Below are 14113 nucleotides of genomic sequence, written 5' to 3'. Positions count from 1 at the left end.
TTTTGCGTGTCTCTTAATTCGGTCTGCTTCCTTCGTACAGTAGTTGTATTTGGGGACAATTTTATCGCCACAAGCTATTGCCAAACACTATTGTGCTGTCTATTCACTAATATTAATTCTTGTAGTGAAGTCGAGTTTAATGTTATTAATCATTTAATTAATATGTTTAATGTTGATATTCAAACGTGTTTTCGGAGGGGTGTTTTGCCGCCAGTCCTAATCCCTAACATTACCCCGAACCCAAGCTCTTTGGCGTCAAAACGACCTGTTCCCATTTTTTTATTTACCTAATGGATGTCGGAATGCAATAATCACTCATGATTGTTGGTATACTGCATGTATCCTACGTGGATTTACATTTTTTTTCATGCAATGGTATGTTATGAGGGTTTGAATTTTGTGCTATCTGGCTTTGAAGGTTGCCAGCATGACAGCCACAACAGATGTGCAAACGAAAATGCGTTATGGTCGTCGTTCAGGCGGCCCTTTCCTATAATTGTGGTTGCCGTGCTGGCAACCCTCAAAGCCAGATAGCACAAAAAACTCATTAATTTGAATTTCTCTGCTGGCTACGTATTAATCTTTATTACACCATAGAGTACAGTGGAAGCAATAGTAGTGTTCTTGATGTGGCCGTGTATTTTCTTCCAGTGCTGTGATTTTGACGTATTGCAATACCTACCATATATGCTTATAGTTATGATACTGTAGTATGTAGTACACAATTGGTTGCTAACCGGGAGTAAATTTTACTTACCCCTACCCTAGGGTAAATCTTGCAAGCAAAAATTTTGATCAAACTCATTATAGTTTCGAAAACCAAGAAAGTTTTTTTTAATAGAATTTTTTGCTTAAAAATTATTGTTTCGCGAAAACTGTCAAAATTCACTTAACGGCTGTTGGACTTTTACAAATAATCTCATGTTTATAGTCTTTAGCTTTGCTCTCACGTGGCTTGGACTTGTAAATTGTTTTGTTATTTGTATTACAAATGATCAGAAAAACCGCCATTCATTAATTACTGAAACATTTTTTAGCATTGTGTTACGAAAATGGAGCTGTGGGAAGACTGTGTATTAAAAATCTTCATTGTTTTCGTTGTTTTACATTCTTGAATTGCGTCTCGCTTTAACCACAAAAAGACAATTAATACACAAAATGCTTCAAAAAGTTTTAGTGTTTTGTTTTGATAATTTCGCAAAACAACAGCTGCTGCTGGTGGCCGAAAAAAAAGGGCGTCAGCAGGGCGACATTCGTCAGTCCAGCGACAGCGCGCGCAGCCGCAAAAACGTGCTAGTAAGTTTAGCGAAATTCGTTGGCGTACAGACAGCGCGCCGTTAACTAACTTGAGCGACTTTCGCCATCGAGGCGCTTACGCACAGCCGACTTTATTGTAAAAGGGCTTCAGCAGGGCGACATTCGTCAGCCCAGCGACAGCGCGCGCAGCCGCAAAAACTTGCCAGTAAGTTTAGCGAAATTCGTTGGCGTACAGACAGCGCGCCGTTAACTAACTTGAGCGACTTTCGCCATCGAGGCGCTGACGCACAGCCGACTTTATTGTCGAATTTCGCCAGCGATACGCCGGCTATGCGATGAGCAGATCGGTGGCGGCTGGCTGGCGATTATCGCTGGCGCGTCGCCAATAACTTCGCTAGCGTTGAGCTGGCTAGACGCCAATCTTTGCTACTTGGGATGGTGCAATTTTGGCTCATGTTTTAGGAATTTCCATGACGTAAGATTCAGTAGACTTGAACGGTTTTTATATGACGTTTGATTAGGTGAACAATTGTCTGGAACATAGCGGCCCCTAGTTATGACAGTCTGACATGGCATAACTAAAAAAGAATTGACGACAATTGTGAGCCAATGAATAAAAACACATGATACACAAATTGTTTGAATCACTCACGTTTAAGTTAATACGCAAATACACAGGGCATGCAAAGAATGAACAGCAATAAGAATAAACACGACGATACATGAAATTGGTACCATAGGTAGTAGGTACACGCAAAAAATGACGCTATATACAATGGTTGCGATAATAACCGACTGTTCTGGGCTCAGACAAGTGTCGGCCACCGCAGACAAAACCAGGCTCAAACCCTAACACTTAGGTGTTCTTTACGGGGACGAGGCACGAAATATCCCTCAACACATAGTCTACTTTCACTTTCCCCGTACTCTCATCATAGTTGCAGACGGCAACTTTAGCTCTACGAACCACAGGCTTCCCTTTCCTAATTTGTGGAACTACCTCATGCACCCTCCCAAGTTGATACTTCCCACGTTTACCAATGTCCTGGAGAGAACCTACCACTACAAGTTGACCAGGCTCCAAATTCTCGGCCATTTTTAGCCATTTTTTCCGGCCCTGAAGACCTGGCAAGTAAAAATCGATCCATTTACTCCAAAACTGCTGAGAAAGTGACAAATTGAACCGATAATCCCTTCTTAATTGGTCACGATCATGTGGTTGCCCAACAGCACAGTATGGGTCTAAAGTATGGGGTCAAAAGTGAGGCAGGGGTGATGACAGTAAAATCTCTAGGGTTGTCACTCAAAGGTACCAAAGGGCGTTCGTTCACGATCCGAACGGCACTGCCTGTGTACGTAAGCAGTTTAATAAATTTGGGCTTACGAATTGAAGAGTCCAAAATGTGAAAAAATGCAATTTTAAATTGTTTAACCATTGCCTCCCAGGCGCCACCTTGCGCCGGAGCATACGGAGGTATAAATTCCCAGTTTATCTCTCTCTGTCTCAGGGCGTTGTGAAATTCAGGTGATCCTATCAACTCGGGTAACTTCTTAGATGCTGCCTGAAAGGTACTTACATTGTCGGAATAGATAACATTAACCTGCCCACGTAAATCTGTAAACCTTGTAAAGGCAAGTAAAAAATCACTCAGCGACAATGACGTAACCAGCTCAACATGAATAGCTCGAGATGCCATACATGTGAACAAGAGTCCCCAAGCTTTTTTGTGACTTCTACCTTCAACAAAGGTTAAAGGTCCAAGATAGTCTAAGCTGCAATCAAAAAAGGGTTTCCTATGCGCAGTTGTGCGAGACAAAGGTAAATCAGACATGAGCTGCCTTATAGGCCGTGCTTTCTCAATCGCACATACACCACAATCATTAAGATACCTCTTCATGGAGGCATTACCATTAGCGATCCAAAACTTCTGTCGCGTAGACAACAAAGTGTGCTGTACTCCACAGTGCGCATTTCCATTATGATGCGACAGTACAACAAGCCTTGTGAAGGGGTGCTTCGAAGGCAAAACAATCGGATGCTTTGCTTCAAGAGAGATCTCAGGAGAATTACTTAAGCGCCCTTCAATGCGGATTACACCAGCGTCATCTACACAAGGTCTGTACTTTTTACGTGAACGTAATTCTTTCAAGCGTTCCTTCTCACGTTGCGAAGCGCCAACACTACCTCGCTTTATCACTTCCTCAAGGGCATCCGGCGATCGTTTGGTCATTAAATGTACCACATCGCCATACACGCTCTTCTGAACAAACTTCACAGCCAACTCTGAAGCACTGTTAAGATAAGATGCATCCAGTTTTGGCTTCACAAAGCTACGCTTTCTCGTTTTCTCTATGGTTAGAGTTAGGGTCAACGGAAACTGGGGTTACCGGAAACTGCGGAAAAATGTTTGCGAAAACTGCGACCAGCGAAGGTTAGAGCATAGATTATTCTATGGTTAGGGTAAAAGTTAGCGGAAACTGCGGAAAAATGTTTGCGGAAACTGCGATCAGCCAGGGTAAAGGTTAGAGCATAGATTACTCTATGGTTACAATCAGTAGCGTAGCCAGGAATTTTGAAAGGGGGGGGTTTTGACGAACCAACGGCGGGGGGTCTGGGGGGCCTCCCCCAGAAAATTTTGAAAAATTACTTTGAATTTGGTGCATTCTGAGAGCATTTTCAACAAAAATGTAGTTACGAATATTTCTGTAAAATGGTGGTGTCTGGTGGCATAGCAAAAGGATAAGATCATGTTTTCTTCGGCATTTTTCAGAAATAAAGCTAAGTCTCTATGTTTTCTTGTTGCTAATTCCTGGTTGAGATGTTTGGTATTGGCAAAACTTGCTCTTTTAATGCAATTTTGTTTAAAATTAAGCAATTTTTTTTAGACTGAAAGCATCATTCTCAATATCGTGACGTCACACGCGTGCCAAAGGGGGGGGTTGTAACCCCCAAAACCCCCCCCTTGGCTACGCCACTGGTTACAATTAGGGTAAGGGTTAACGAAAACTGCAGAAAAAATTATGCGGAAACTGCGATCAGTGAGGGTTTGGGTTAGAGCATAGATTACTCTATGGTTAGGGTTAGCGGAAACTGCGGAAAAATGTTTGCGGAAACTGCGATCAGCGGACTTCGGTTTTGAGCTATTTTTTCTCTCGATCTTTTCAGGAGGAAAATTTTAAAATGATTGCGGAAACTGCGATCAGCGACTTCGGCTTTTTTTAATTTTTTCCCTCGATCTTTTCAAGGTACGAACTGACGGTACGAACTGTTCATGGTACGAACTAGGTTGCATCCCATAAGGTAGACAAGTGGTTTTCAACCTTTTTGGCAATAAGGGTTGTGACAAATTTGTGGCAGTGGCACCTGCCGCGGCACCTGCCACCAGTTTGCGTGGCACCTGTCACAAGTTTGTGCGGCACCTGCCAAAGTTTGTGCGGCACCTGCCACAAGTTTGCGCGGCACCTGCCACCAGTTTGTGCGGCACCTGCCACAGTTTACGCGGCACCTGCCACAGTTTACGCGGCACCTGCCACCAGTTTGTGCGGCACCTGCCACAGTTTGCGTGGCACCTGCCACAAGTTTGTGCGGCACCTGCCACCAGTTTGCGTGGCATCTGCCACAATTTATGCGACACCTGCCACCAGTTTGGGCGACACCTGCCTCCCATTTGCCCAACTGCCACCAGAGATGTACATGGATTCAAGGCCTTTGAGAGCGAGAGGGGGCTATGGCGTACCCTTGAGGGCCCAGGCCTGTGATTGTTGGGGCCCAAAATTGTGATTTTTCAGTTTACGCGCAGAAATGTTTGGTTAGGGTACCATCCTAAACGACTAAAATCAAGCACAAAAATTCTTATATTTTAGTCTTGGGGAGGGGGGGGGGCGTAATGCAGCAAAAGGTAATTGAGTGCATTGTGCACAAATTAGGGGCCCAAAATGGTGATTTAATGCTTTACGTGCAAAAATGTTCTGTTAAAAGTACCCTAAATTAAATCATAAGTTGGTTATTCTCCTGTTCGGAGGGGGGGGGGGGCATAGTGTAGCAAGGCTCAGCATACAATGAAAGTTAGCCAGACAAGTTAACTTTGACAAAGTTATTAAAGTTTTTGCAGGAACAAAAGCAAGACAAATCTGTTTTGCTGAATAGCCTAAATATAGAGTCAGTGATTTACGAAATACTGTTTTTTGGTATAGTTGACATGCAAACATTGGGTAAGACCCTCAAAAAGTTTATTTTGGCCAAATTATAAAATTTTTTGAAGGAAAAGTCCAGACAAGCTGTGAGAGCTTAATTCTGGCAGTTTCGTACATACTTATAAAGGACCGCTGACGCAGGCCCGGTCACCGAGATTGACAGGGTCAAGCTTCCGCTTTAGGTATTGCCGTCCTATGTTGTCCTATAGTTTTACACTTGATTCAAAGTTTTGGTATTTCTACTCTTTCTATCAGCAATGTGTTACTTTCTTCACTTTTTTCATGCTTGGCATTTCTATAGTGTAAGGACAATTTTGAGTTAATTTAAACCTTATATTATGTCATTATTCAGATGCATAGGAGTAGAATTTAATTTAGGATAGGCCAATGCCATTCTCTGTTCTTATAAACTTGTATTTTATGATGCTCAGTCTTATCTTATCTGGCAGCAGGGCAGGGTAGGCCTATATCACATGAGGTAAGTGACATATTTATCCTCTTTCATATTCAGTATTATTGTGCATAGCCTATTGCATAATAGTTTTATTGCAGCCTGATACTATTGTTGCGCACAGATGTCCACTGCTGCACTTAAATATTGCACGGTGTGCAATACGCCTGAGCAAACATCACGTGTTTTGCCCAAGACAAGGGGGCCCGGAATAACTCTTTGTACCCCTAGTGAAAATTCTTCTCAAGAGGCCTTGCATGGATTTGGACTTAAATCCATCAGGATTTGAGGTCAGCAATTGAAGATATTCCAACAGCCGGATTTGGATTTCTGCTAATTTGGATATTACTTTAACCAGTAGCGCACCCAGAAAAAAAGTTTGGTGGGTGCTAATTCAGAAATGTCGGCCGAGTGATTTGCAACAATAGTGACAGAGACAATAGGCCAATACCCATCCCTTTGATTAATATTTAAAGGCACTCACAGGTAGTGGCGTAGCCAGGAGTTTTGAAAGGGGAGGTTTTGACGGCCGGCGGGCAAAGCTCAACGGCGTATTTTCCAAAGACGACACCCAGCGGCGGAAGGCCTGGAGGGTCTCACGCAGAAAATTTTGAAAAATTATTTTAAATTTGGTGCATTCCGAGACCTTTTCAACAAAAATGTGGGTATGAATATTCCTGTCAAATGGTGCTGTCTGGTGGCATAGCAAAAGGATAAGATCATGTTTTCTTCGGCATTTTTCAGAAATAAAGCTAAGTCTCTATGTTTTCTTGTTGCTAATTCCTGGCTGAGATATGTGAATGTTTGGTATTGGCAAAACTCGCTTTTTTAATGCAGTTTCGCTTAAAATTAGGCAAACTTTGTTTTCAAGAGATAAAAAAATTGAAAGCATCATTCTCAATATCGTGACCTAACACGCGTGCCAAAGGGAGGGAGGGTGGTGTTGAAACCCCCAACACCCCCTTGGCTACGCCACTGCTCACAGCCCACAACCCACCGGTTGCCGATACATCAGGATTCGTTCTCTCAATGAGATTAGAAGTTGGCCTAGTGAACCCCATGCTACTAGCAGCATCAGCTTCTTCATCCCTACGTCCACTCTTGCAATCTTCTATAGATCTCGACGTTTTCGTCACGTATGACAAAATAGAATTAGCTTTCCGTTTGCCAACACAAATAAGAGCGAAAAGAACAACTAGCACGAAAACAGTTTGAAACAAAACACTAATTTTGTAAACAGTATATTTGATGTGGACGTTTTTTCTTTCAAATTTGGTTCGTATTTTCAACTAAAGTACCAGACGCCCTCGTCTCTCTGCTCAAACGTCGTATACAGTTTTACATGTCCGCGTGATTCGGCATTGACGTACGATACATCGGTACGTATGTCCGAGACATTTGACCACGAGAGTACAGGAGCAACCGAACTTTAGGGAGTTAAAGAAAAGTGTCATTAAAGACCATATCATGGAGTGTTCTTTTTGTTCTGATCGAAAATCCTCTGCCGACTCATTTAAAATTTTACGCAAAGACAAATCCCAATTCGACACCAAAATTTAGGAAGCACTATGTTAATCAAACGTTATAACTCAAATTTATACAAACAATTATTTTCTGGAGGCGAGACCATTCTCTTCAACATTTACTTGATGTATCACCTTCCCTGTGGAGCAAATTTTTGTCCTAGTTATTTATGTAGTTGCCTTTTCCTAATGTAATTTTAGCTTCAAGAAGTCGAAATTTACTGCATTTTTATAAATATTTTCAGATTCCTGATGAGGTCTTAAGTTAAACCGAAAACGTTCAACTGTTAAAAATATTTGTCAGTTAAATATGCAAAATATATTGTTGTAATGCTCAGCCCTGTTGTATTGTTGTGTCTTATTCATAACTAACCTGTAAGCAAAATGTATACATGAGGAGCATACAAAAACTTTATATTAGTGGCGGGTTTGGGGGGGGCTTGAGCCCCCTTAGCCCCATGCTGGGTGCGCTACAGACTTTAACGTCTTTCTAAAAACTACCAAAAAATGTTTTTTTTTTCATTTCAATTGATAAATTAGCTGTATTAAAACGTCAAACCATAGCAATCTTTTTACTTTCAGATTTATAATGTTAGTTTATTGTCGGATTTGTAACTAGATTTGGATTTTACAATGCTAATAATGTGGATTTGGATTTTAACTTGAAATCCAGAAGTGGACTTGGAGTTTGGTCCGAACGGGATTTCTCTGCTGACCACCAACCTGAGAAGGGTTGCCAGTTCCACAATTTCTCTGCTTAGATTAAATCGGACTGGGAAAGGTTCTGTGAGAGCTTAATTCTGGCAGTTTCGTACATACTTATAGAGGCTTTGAACCGCTGACGCAGGCCCGGTCACCGAGATTGACAGGGTGAAGCTTCCGCTTTAGGTATTGTCGGCAAACTATTCCATACGCTTGGTGAATTTTATAGGCTTTTAGGCTACCTAATTATTGACTATAAGCTATTGTGTTGGTTCACAGAGGATCACTTGACTTTTTGTTACATTTGTTTAGGTTGGTATGAAAAAGATGCTTCAATCAACTCAACAACACTACATCTCCTGCCAGCATTACAAAAAGACAACCCATCACCGGCACTACCAACGACACTCCACCTCTCATTGCGATAGCAAAGACATTTTGCTATATTATGTACCATGTTTTTCTTATACTCCTACATGTGCAAAAAACATTTTTTAAAGTGATTCATTTGCTATTTCATCTTGGTAATTTGTGTTTTATCCCATGTAGCCTAATTTGTAGGCTACTCACTGTCGTTGCTGCATACACTTTATTTTTATATGAAATCTGTAAACACTCCTTGCATTATTCTTGTAAATTATAGATATTGTTCTTGTTAATAGATATATGTGTGTAGTTGCCTAGTCAGGAATGGGAAAGATCACCAATTTGGGTGGTCTTGAAGATGAAGATCACCAAGAATGTGTGATCTTGAAGATCAAGATCAGATCACCGAAGCAACATGCGATTTTGAAGATCAAGATCAGTTTTTGTGTACTAGAAAAAATGAAGTTTTTAATGAATGATGCTGCAAAAAAACAAATCTTACTAAAAGCAACCTGGTTCAAGAAAGTTGGTAGACCTATTGATAACTATTGCTTTTAATTACTCGATCGATGGCCTAAGAATTGTAATAAGTTAGTGACTGTTGCTATTAGGCCGACTAATCGTTGTCGTAGTTTGCGTAGAATCGCAACGTTGCACTCAAGGCCGAGGGTTATTGCAGTAGCCAACTGAAAAAGTCACACAACTTGCAATTGGTTTTATGCTTTTATTAAAATAAAATACAATGAAAAAATGCGTTTTTACGCGGCCCATAACTTTTTCATAGTAGGCTAATGAAGTAATGATAGATAGCACATGGCCCACTAAAAACTGCTGAAAGGCCCACAGTTTGGCGACGGCGACACCCAGCGGTGGGGATTCTGGGGTCGAATTTTGAAAAATTACTTTAAATTTGGTGCATTCTGAGAGCATTTGATTGATTGATTGAATCTTTATCCTCGGACTGGGAAAGCTTCTTGCAGAGCTTAATCCTGGCAGTTTCGCATACTTGTAGAGGCTTTGAATCACTGACCCAGGCCCGGTCACCGAGATTGACAGAGTGAAGTTTCCGATTGTTGAAGTCTTGTTGCCGGGGAATTATTCCATCCATTAGATGCCGCTGAATGGAGAGCAGTCCTTAACGTACGTTGCTCAAGCGCACACCCCGAGAGTCGAACCAGGGCAGCTTGATGTTGAAGCTTCTTCGTTCCAGAAGTGACGCACTCTTGCATCTACACTAAGGAAATGCAAAAACGTAGGATGGCATTGGCCTACGTTCAAAGATGAAATCGATCACGAATGGAAAGACGTTTTGAAACGTAAGATTGAAGCTATTCCTGTTAACAATCGTGGCCTGTTCAGTGGCGTAGCCAGAAAAAAATTTGGGGGGTGGCAAATATTTGATGGATCGAAGAGACCGACAAAGTATTTGATTAAAGACATCGCCACCTGATGTGCAGTGGCGTATCCTGGTGGGTTGAGCAAGGGAAGCAATAAAACTGGTGGGGGGTTTAGAGCGTGCCGAAGGCACGCGTTTTCTAGGAGGTCAGGGGGCATGCTCCCCCGAAAAAATTTTGCAAAATTACACTCAAATAATGGATTATAGCCCTTTCTGAAAACACTTTTAGGATAATATTTGTATGAAGTTTATTAGCAGATAAACAGGCAGCCGTTAACTTATTAAAGGTAGCTCTTGAACACAAACGGGCAAAAACTGTGGCTGCAAACCAAAAACTCAGCTACACAAAAACACAACAGAGTAAGCGATTGTGAAATTGCTTCCACAGATTAGTTAAAAGAAGTGTAAATCGCGTAAACTTTGCACGATTTACGATTTGCAAAATTTATTGGTGTCTTTCTGTGTGTCTAAAACAAGTCCTGTGGGGCGTTAATAGCCAGATGTCTAAAAAACGATGTCTGCAAAACGATATAAATTTCTACAAATTTTATTATATTTTCAACAAAGGGCTCAACTTCGGAATCCAAACTTTGAAAATTTGGGCGGGCTTAAATGTTCATGGTAAGGCTTAAATGGGGCATTCATGGTAAGGCTTAAATGTCATAAACTGACTGTTGTTGTATGTAGCCTATTCTTTGACTTGTGTGTTTAAAATACAATTTTCTATTCAAAGCAGTGTGATACACAACACAATCTTGAACACAGAAAGGAATTTAGTTCCCTTTGAAAGTAAACCCAAAATCTCGTGAAACTTCGAACACCACATAGGCTAATTTCAAGAAAAGGCTGTTCGTGCAAAAAATTTTTAACACTCCTTGCACATGCCAATAGGGGTAGGCTATATGTAGCACCTAATATAATATCGGGACGATTGGTTCAGAGTGTAAAAATTTGCGATATAAAAAGGACGAAAACTGTTCAAAGTATCCCAAATTTACGGTATCCTAAAAGGTCAACGCAATTTTTCACAGCTGGGGATATTGCGGTGTTTCCATGGACTGCACGAGTTAGTTGCAGTCTATGGATACTGAACAGCTGTAGAGCGGTCACACCCTGCTATATAAAAGGTCATTCGAATTATAAAGCATATGACACACAAGTTCTTACTCATTTTAAAAGATAAAGCACCAAAATTGCTTTAATACGTCGAATTAGTAGAATCATGCTTACAGCAAACAGCTATGAAAAATCGATCAACACAAACAATAAGAATGCAAACTTGGAAAAATGTCTGAAAATCGCCAAGTATGGATACATTTTACTGATGCTATTTTACAACCAATTGTTGTTGTAAAAGTAAATTAACATTAGCGAATGAGAAATTCTTTGTGTGTACGGCGCACACACAGGCACACATGCGCAAGAGCACCAAAGCGAAACGATGAGAGGTTAATCTAGATCAGTGGTTCTTAACCGGGGGTCCGCAGGAACGTCTTGAAAAAACGGGTGTCACAGGAAAAGTGTCTTTTAAAAAATTAGATTTCCTCTAAAAAAAAAAGAAAAGAGGTATTTAACAAAAAGAAATTGGTGTGCTAAAAAAAAATTTTTGGTTGGTGGTCCGCGACCGCTTCGACGGCACCTAAAGGGGTCCGCGAATACAAAAATGTTGAGAACCACTGATCTACACCGAACAAGCGATCTCAGCAGTTAACAGATGGCTTGCATCCTTGTACAGTTTGACGTGAAATGGCATCATAAACCTTTCTTTACAAACAATGTAGGCTATTAACATCCGTAAATTCAATTGTTGCATTATGGATCCTATACCGTAGGCTACTAATTTCATGTTGATTAGAAAATTAGAAAGCACAGAACACTGAAAGCATCATTCTCAATATCGTGACGTAACACGCGTGCCAAAGGGGGGGGGGGGGAGTTGAAACCTCTCCAACCTCCCCTTGGCTACGCCACTGAACCGAAGCATTAAAGTTAATCAATCAGTATATCTTTTTGGCAAAATCGTAATGCTCACCCGTGGATTTTCGGACCAAGGAACGTCCCAGACAGCAAATGAACCGTTTTTCACATTGATTCAACGACTGCAGTCGTTCATCTGCTGAAAAGCGGTTCATCTGCTGTCTGGAGTAGGCTACTTCAGGAGATAAATCTTTTTTTGTTTCACGACTTTTCCAGCAGGCAACACATATTTGTTGCAGGATTGCTTGCTTTGTCAATTTAAGTCGGCCGTAGAGACGGTATCTGCGGTAGTTAGCTCAATATCCGTGGCCGTTTACTCAATATATCAAAAACAAGCAACTTATATATGCGGCAGTTAACTAAGGCAACATATATCTATGTCAGGATTGATATCTTCATACATTGCTCCGTCAAGTTGACGTCTGTAGCAGTCAACTAACTATCCGTGGCAGTTAGCTAACTATCCGTGGCGGTTTACTCAATATACCCATAACAGGCAACTTAAATATGCGGCAGTTAACTAAGGCAACATATATCCATGTCGGGATTGATACCTCGATACATTGCTCCGTCAAGTTCACATCTGCAGCAGTTAACTAACTATTCGTGGCAGTTAATTAACTATCCGTGGCAGTTAGCTAACTATCCGTGGCAGTTTACTCAATATAACCATAACAGGCAACTTAAATATGCGGCAGTTAACTAAGGCAACATATATCCATGTCGGGATTGATACCTCGATACATTGCTCCGTCAAGTTCACATCTGCAGCAGTTAACTAACTATTCGTGGCAGTTAATTAACTATCCGTGGCAGTTAGCTAACTATCCGTGGCAGTTTACTCAATATACCCATAACAGGCAACTTATATATGCGGCAGTTAACTAAGGCAACATATATCCATGTCGGGATTGATACCTCGATACATTGCTCCGTCAAGTTCACATCTGCAGCAGTTAACTAACTATTCGTGGCAGTTAATTAACTATCCGTGGCAGTTAGCTAACTATCCGTGGCAGTTTACTCAATATACCCATAACAGGCAACTTATATATGCGGCAGTTAACTAAGGCAACATATATCAATGTCAGGATTGATACCTCGATATATTGCTCCGTCAAGTTCACGTCTGCAGCAGTTAACTAACTATCCGTGGCAGTTAACTAACTATCCGTGGCAGTTTACTCAATATACCCATAACAGGCAACTTATATATGCGGCAGTTAACTAAGGCAACATATATCAATGTCGGGATTGATACCTCGATACATTGCTCCGTCAAGTTCACATCTGCAGCAGTTAACTAACTATCCGTGGCAGTTAGCCTAATTCATTTTCCATGCGAGCTGATGTAAAATCCATACCAGACAAATTGAATCCGTGAAATTATTGAATCCTTTGGCATTTAGTCAGATATCGATGGCATTTAACCCAAAAAGTTGCAAGCAACTCACATTCATGGTAGTTAACTAAATATCCATGCTAATTAACTAGGCGTCAGTGGAAGTTGACTCTAATATTTAGGCTAAAACTTTTACTTTAATTAAAAAATATACTTAGCATTTTGTGTTTCATCGGCAATTTACTTTGCACACTACAGTCAATCACAATGAAACTTTCTAATTTGTCGTCTGCATTATTCCTCGGCTAGCAAATTAGACCCTTTCAACATTGATTGAACGTTAGCACGCGGTGAATTAATGTTAAAAAGGTGTGATTTGATTGCTGGGAAGAGTTTTGCTTGACAAAGGGTGCAAGCTCATAAAGTGTCATGTTGGAAAGGTGAGCCCTAGGTGCCAACATTTGAGAGATAATGAGCGAATTAATTGCTGAGCCCCAAATATAAAGAACATGTATGACAAAAAAATTGTATCGTATACGGTACGTTAAAAATTTTTGAAAAATTTAAAACATTTACAATTGCAAACAAACTACTTTGTTGTAAATGGTAAACATTTAAATTGATATAATGATGAAAAGAACTACCATCCTAATGTCATCCCAACTTGCAAGCAAGTTTTGACATGTCACTTTGTGCGTTTTGCCATTGCAAGCATGAGCCACCTATGTTCTGCTCTTTGCGTAGCCGTAGCGTAAGCCTTTAGTATTCGTGTGAAAATATGTTGAAATGTATCAGTTATGCTACAATACTTACCCAAAACAGTCTACTTTTTCAGAACTTTTATATCCTATAGTTTAAATTTTCATCGAGTTATGGAAAATTCCAAGAATGTGTATTTATTCGTT

This window comes from Aplidium turbinatum, chromosome 9 (genome assembly GCF_918807975.1).
Source record: "Aplidium turbinatum chromosome 9, kaAplTurb1.1, whole genome shotgun sequence".
Lineage (NCBI taxonomy): Eukaryota > Metazoa > Chordata > Ascidiacea > Aplousobranchia > Polyclinidae > Aplidium > Aplidium turbinatum.
The sequence above is the reverse complement of the archived record's forward strand: the minus strand, read 5'-3'. Positions refer to the sequence as shown.